This window comes from Mus caroli, chromosome 12 (genome assembly GCF_900094665.2).
Source record: "Mus caroli chromosome 12, CAROLI_EIJ_v1.1, whole genome shotgun sequence".
NCBI classification, from domain to species: Eukaryota; Metazoa; Chordata; class Mammalia; order Rodentia; family Muridae; genus Mus; species Mus caroli.
In genome coordinates this window covers 74,381,032-74,388,331 of record NC_034581.1, presented here as the reverse complement: position 1 = coordinate 74,388,331, position 7,300 = coordinate 74,381,032, and the positions used below count along the sequence as shown (strand labels likewise).

The window sequence follows — 7,300 nt, the reverse complement described above, 5'->3', positions numbered from 1 at the left end:
GGGCTGGGGCAAGGTTTCTGTGGCCTTGCTAAGAGTGGAGGAAGACGGGCCAACTGCTGCTGTCTGCCTCTCTTTTCCCATGACTTTCCTGTAGGGAAAAGTGTTCCCAGATCTGGACCAGAAAGTCTTTTAGAAGAATGTGTCTGTGGTCTGTGGTCTGTGGCTGGACTGGGAGTTTACCCATCTATCCCACTCCTGGGCTGCATGAGATACCTGCATATCTGTGTGTGTCGCTACACTACTCACAGTAACAGGGGATTAGAACATACTTAGATGGCCATCAACACACCAACGCATTGCGAACATGTGGTACTTACACGTGATGGCATTTCATTCAGCTGTAAAGAAAGACACAATTATGAAACTTGCAGGAAAATGGGTGGACCTGGAACTTATACTCAATGAGGTGGCCCAGATTCAGGAAGAGAACACCGTATGTTCTCTCACCTATCAGATCTTAGCCTGTGATGTTTATATGTAGATCTGTGCGTGTGAGCATAGATATAGGATGTGAAATGAGGACCACGACAAGAAGAAACAGGGGACTCGGGGGAGGACACAGGAGACACATGAAGACAAGCAAAACGGAAAGCTGGGGGGAGATGGCTTAGCAGTTAAAAATGCATGTCCGCGCAAGCCTAACCATCCAAGCTCCATCCCCAGAGCCTATGTAAAGATCTGGATGTGGTGGTGCACATTTCTGGTCTCAGATGATAAGCCTGTGGTAGGCTTTCTCATTCATACCACCATGCTCACTGAACACGTGCCCAGGGACTGCAGGCAACAGGAGAAGCTAGAAGGAAGGCCTGGACCACACTCTGCCTTCAGAGTGCCTGGAAGGAGTCCCTGTTAACAGCATCTTGTCTACAGCACTGTGGGAGAAGAGATTTCCCTTATTAAGCCAAGGTTCACACCAAGTTTGTGGAAACCAGCACAAGGCGGCCCTCACTGGTATACTTGAATTTGGATGTCTTTTCCTTAAAGCCATAAGAGAGACCGTGGGCCCGCCCTGTCACACCACAAGGATGTCTGAGGAGGCAGTATCTCTATTTGACTCTGCCTGGTTCATGCTCTAGAAAAGCACAGAGAAGTGATGGGACCCATTTGGTCTGAAGAAAAAGCAAGACCAAGGGAATGAATTACTCATTCATTCATTCATTCATTCACTTGTTCACTCACTTACCACTGGCTTATGGAACCTACTACAGGCCAGGCTCTTAGAACAAAACTGCACCCAAGGCTAGAGCCAGTCTTGTCCTGATCATAGGAGCTTGGGCCACAAGGTCCATCGTATGTCACTGAAGAGGCTGGTTGATGTGTCTGGAATTTTCTCCAACTCTGGGATTGGGTGATTTGGAAGAAGAAAGAAGGGACCAGGGTGGGGGGCATTTTCTGTGGTCACAGATGTTGAGAGTCAGGACAGAAGCAAGGCTGCTGGTGACATGAGCCAGTGAGGAAGTGGCCCTATGAAGACGAGGCATAGCTCAGTGGAGGGCTGGCGTAGGCAAGAGCCCAGCAGGGCAGCCACTGGCGAGACGTTGAAAGAGATGAAAAGGTCCCCCCTGACCATCACTAACCATACAAAACCCCAGGTCTCCAAAATAGCTTCAGCTGGTTTGTGCTTATCAAATATCAGACTGGAAACCCCAGCGGTTTGTGTAGGATGCTTTCCAGAACAGGGGGGTCGGGGGAGGATTTTACAAACTTGGCTTCCTGAAGCACAAGTTTCCTGGAATTCTGGCCTCCTTATTCTGGGATCCCCCACCTTCTCATAGGCATCCTGTTCCTCTCACACACCTGGTATCTCAGTGAACGGCCACTTTCTAGATGGCCTCTCCAGCCACAGGACATCTGTGTTCCTCAGCTCTTTGGTTTCCTCTTCACATATTTGGGAGTTACATGACACTCCGTGGCGAGTGATGCTGGCAGTCTAAGAAATACTTAGTTCAGAGCCCGAGGCCACTGTGGTTTACTGAAGCTCCATTTCATCTGGGCTAGAGGTGAATGCTTCCCTCCCGAGACCCCAGCAGGCGGGGGATGTAGCAAAGTTCAAGGAACAGTCGCTTCCACCGAGGCTGAGTGTTTGGCACACACAGCCTGACAACGCACTAAAAGACAGTCCAGGTCCAGGACCAGCATCAGCGGGCAGGGCAAGGCAGACTGAAGGAGTGGCCTGAGGGGAGAGGCTATGTCCTTGGATCCTTGCTCCTTCCTAATGATGGTTTGTAGTGGCACCATTAACCCTTCAAATGCTGTCATTGCGAGTCCTACAGTTACCTGACACCACATGTAATTAAAACCTGTTTGTAGTTAACTTTTCTTTTTATGACCTCATAGCTGTCTGTAAGGCCTCCATCCTGGGTCACCTTATTTTCAGAGAGAAACCCAGAGGTATGCTGAGGGGGAGAGAGAGAGAGAGAGAGAGAGAGAGAGAGAGAGAGAGAGAGAGAGAGAGNGAGAGAGAGAGAGAGAGAGAGAGAGAGAGAGAGAGAGAGAGAGAGAGAGAGAGAGAGAATAAAGAAATGTAACTTAAAAATGGAAAGAGGTTTGATGCCATAGCTCATATAGTTCATAGTGCATAGTTCCCAGACCTTAATATCTCAGATAAGTTTGATATAGGTATTAGTGAAAAAAATTAAATCCGGGGTGGGGAGGTGCCTTGGTCTATAGAGTGCTTGCCATGTAAACCTGAGGACTTGGGTTTGGATTCCCAGCACCCAAGTAAAAAGCTGGGCATGATTAGTAGCACCTGTAGTCCTGCTACTTGGGAGGCGGAGATAGGGAGGATAAAACATAAGGCTTGCTGGCCAACGGTCTAGCCAATCAATGAGCTCCAGGCTCAACTAGAGGCTGTTTCAGAACAAAGAGAGAAGGGATTGAAGAAGACACTTGATGCTGGTCTCTGTCCTTGACATATTGACATACATGTGTACCCATGTACATGCACACATGAACATGTATGCACACATGTATAACTCCCGTCTCTCTCACACACACAGACACACACAGAGTAAATCAATACACAAATAATTGAATGCCTACCTTGTGAAAGGCAGTCCTGGGCAACTTAGTGCTAAAGAGAGAGACAGAGGGACACTAACTATTTCAAGATAAATATGTAAATAGGATGTAAATAAGGCTTGAGAATACAGCTCAGTCCCTTAAGTACTTGCTAAGCATTAGGAGCTAAGTTTGGGTTCTAGCACTTATGTAAAAAAGCCAGGATGGCCTGTATAAATACAAGTATGCTCGTGCAGACAGGGAGGTGGCTGGATCCCAGGAGCTTGCTGGTCAGCCAGCCTAGTCTAGTCAGCAATCTCTAAGTCCCAGTAAAAGACTCTGACTCAGCAAGACAAAGTGGATAGCTACTGAGAAATGACACCAGAGGTTGACTTCTGGCCTCCACACGCATGTAAAAGCATATACATACAAATACATACACTCACATCCATGTGCGTGCACACTATACACACACACACACACACACACACACACACATATATATATATATAGTGGGCAGATACTCAGTAGTAAGGCATTTGCATAATATGTAAGTCCCTGGATTCAATCCCCAGTACTAAAATAAAGCCACTAAGTTTTAGGAAACCATAGAACTAGACAGATGGAATTAGACAGGTGAAGAGAGGCTAATGACCAAAGTTCCATTGCATAGAGGATAGAAGAATAAAGAACAAGCACCAGTCATTGGGTTTAACGCACAGGAGAGAAGACAGTGGGCAGGCACAGTAGGAAGGCAGTGTTTGTTGGATCACCATTGTGATTATCTGGAGATGAAAATAGACCATAATAACCATTTGAGTGGAGAGTAGAGTTGGCTAATGGGAGTTCTGTGCATATATATCCAAATAAAGAATTAAACTCAGTCGTCAAGATATTCAGGCTTGATCCCATTAACTATGTCTTTTGAGAGTTAGCCAACTGATAGCCTTTAGTCATCTTTATATTTATAAAGGCCTTTCTCCAAAGAATTCAATGCCCTCTCCCAGGATCCTTTAGGGGTAAGTTGGTGGAAGATACTACACATGGACACTGCTGAAGGATGAGAATGCCACTGTCAATCAAAGCCACCAGGTGTCTGTAGTGAGGGCCCCACCCTCTGTGACTGGGTCATTCCAAATCACCCACAGCTTACTAATATTCCTGCTCTCCTTGATGACCTTGTCCATCTGTGGCTATAGCATCTGATGCTTCAGTAGGTAGCTGCAGGATAGAGGAATCCTGGAACTTCCGTATGCTTGGTGTTGGACCACAAAGAGACCCCAACATCTATCTTACTTCTGTTTAGATTATCTATCTATCTATCTATCTATCTATCTATCTATCTATCTATCTATCTATCTATGTATCTATCAATGTATCTATCTATCTATCTATCTATCTATCTATCTATCTATCTATCTATCTATTTATCTATCTATCTATCTATCGGTTTTTTGCGGCAGGTTTCCTCTGTGTGGCCTAGGTTGTCTTGGAACTCAATCTGTAGACCAGGCTGACCTCAAATTCAGAGATCCTCCTGCCTCTGCCTCCTGAGTGCTGGGATTAAAGGCAAGTACCACCATCATCTAGCTCTGATAATTTATTTACTATAAGCAAATGCTGAGATCAAGGATTAGGCCAGCCTTTTATGACAGGCAGTGAATGAGCATGCAGTGCCATGAAGGCATCGGGCATGCTTTGAGAGTCCAAGGTGGTGGGGTTGGCAAAATGCCACATATCACCACTGTACCGTATGTGAATCTTTACACCCAACCATGTGGTGGCCAAGTCCCTCTTCTGGTAGTTTGTGTTGCAGCTGAAGAAGATGAAGAAGTCATCCGGGGAGATTGTGTACTGCGGGCAGGTGTTTGAGAAGTCACCCCTGCTCGTGAAGAGCTTCAGCATCTGGCTGCACTACGACCCCTGCAGTGGCACACACAACATGTGCCGGAAGTACTGGGACCTGACCACTGCTGGCGCAGTCACACAGTGCTACTTCAACATGAGTGTCCGACACCGTGCCCGCACACTCTCCATCCATATCATGAAGGTGGAAGAGATTGCAGCTGGCCAGTGCCGCCAGCCAGCTGTCAAGCAGTTCCATGACTTCAAGATCAAATTCCCACTGCCCCACCACACAAGTCAGCACAAGCCAAGAGGCTCAACACCTTCTTCTAGACACAGAGACCCACTGAATAAAACTTCAAACTGTCAAATATGTATATCAAGCCAAGAAAACAGGCAATTGCCCAGGTTGCGATCTGCAGGAACCTTTTCTTAAGACCTTCTCCAGAGCTGTTCAGTAGTACCCCGATCCTGTGCAGGACCCAGCCATGTGCTCAGAAGTCAAACTCCTTCTAAATGCAGAGAATATCAGGGCATACCACAAAGATGAGATCTGAGAGATGGCTTAGTAGGTAAATGTTTTGCCTTACAATATCCAGGACCGGTGTTTGATCCTCAGTACCAGAAAACCAAACCAAACCAAACCAAACCAAACCACGATCCAGGCATAGTATCACATGCTTGTAGTCCCAGCATTAGGGAGGTAGACACAGGTAGATACCTGTGGCTCACTGGGCAGCCAGGTGAGACTAATTGGTGAGCTTTAGCCTAGTGAGAAGCCCTGTCTCAAAATAAGGTGGATGGTATTTCTGAGACTATCCTCTGGCCTCTATGTACCATATTCATGTATGTAAACATGCATCTGAACACACATGTATACCTGCATGTTAATGTGAGCACACACACTGGGGAGGAGGAGAAGATGAAGACAACGATGTAATTGGTCACCTCTGTATAGTAATTGGTGTTGAGTGTTGGCTTTACCATGCCAAGAAGGAAAGGGAATGCCAAAGGCTCCAATGGCCGTAGTGCTTTACAAAGCCTGTGCTCTGTCTGCAAAAGATGCCTCATGTAAAGTCACACTTCCCAGGTCTTGTTGAGCTTAGCTTGGGAGGATTATCTCTTTGGGGGTGGGCCAAGAAGTTCACATTCCCAGCTTGGTACTTATGAAACTCACGCAGGCCACTGGCACATTGGCACAAAGCCAGGGTTTAGTGATTGCACAAGGGGCCCGATCCCTACAAAGCCAGCCCAAGGAGCCACATCAGCTCTCTCTGAGCCTTCGCTTGTTGCAGCAAATACTCCTCTCCAAGTCACCTGCAGCCAGTAGGATGCTCAAGAACAAGCTCCTAACCATCTTGGCTCTCCACAGCAGTCTTCTACAGACTTCTGCAGAACTGGGGTGTCCCACAAAGAGATGAGGGGCACTTAGCACACAAGGCTTTCTTTTCTGGTTTTGGTGGAGAAATCTCTGCTGTCTGATCATGACTCAGCAATGATATAACTTGTTCAGAGAACAAAATGATAAGTGTTCATTAAGTGAGTTGGGAGACCCAGAAGGTCCAGACACTGTATAGAGCAGGTCCTGGCACCTGCAGGCAGAGATCTAATTGCTGGGAGGCCCTGGAAGGGAAAGAGGATAAGAAGGAGCTTTAATGGAGGAAGATCTGAGACCATCATGGAGTTTCCGTCTTTTCTTTAGTGTCTCCATTCAGCTTCATACAATACAGTCAAGATATAGTAGATCAATTCCAGGACAGGCAATCACAGTGCAGACCCATCTTACCATTTGGGAGGTGCGACATCTCCATAGGGTGATGGAGAAAGGTCACAGGCAGGGTTGGGACGAGAACTCCTGCCTTGTCTTTTCTCAATATTCTCTTTCTACTTGAAAAGAGAAGGATTAAAGTCCTCCAGTGCTAGAGTCAGATGTGTAGCCTGAAAGATTCAGTCTACTGGCCATGTGACTCCTCTACAGTACTAAAGTGAATAGATTTCTCCAATAGAGTGGTCCAGCTTGCCTCTTCCTTCTGGGCCCTGGGAATTAGCTCATTAGACTCCTCTTGGGTGTCGAGACAATGGGTTGCCATGGGTACTGTCAGAACAGCACCCAACATGTAATGAGTTCTGTAGGGTGGGGTCATCCCCTTCTTCCCCCTCCCACTCTCCCTCTTTCCCCTTCCCTTCTTCCCCCTCCTCTTGAACCTAGGTCTGGTTAGCTGTGGACATCTGTCTATTTTGCTATAACCCCTGGCAGTCTCAGCGTGTTAGAGGAGTGTGGGAATCAGGCACTGGCCTGTGTCCTGCAGTGGGCCATAAAACAGCGGCAAAGGGAGCAGCCAGTGCAGATAGGCCTAGAGATGAAAGGCAGCGTGTTTTCCTTTCCAGAGTTCGGCTGTGTTCCTGAAGGCCCACAGCTTCCTCTGTCCTGCTGCTGGCTCTCCTTTTTTTTTTT

General features: G+C 47.1%; 1 pseudogene; it reads left to right on the top strand.

Annotated features, from left to right (window-relative positions):
• Positions 1-4,728: 4,728 nt before the first annotated feature.
• LOC110306554 lies at positions 4,729-5,281 on the top strand (annotated as a pseudogene).
• Positions 5,282-7,300: the final 2,019 nt, after the last annotated feature.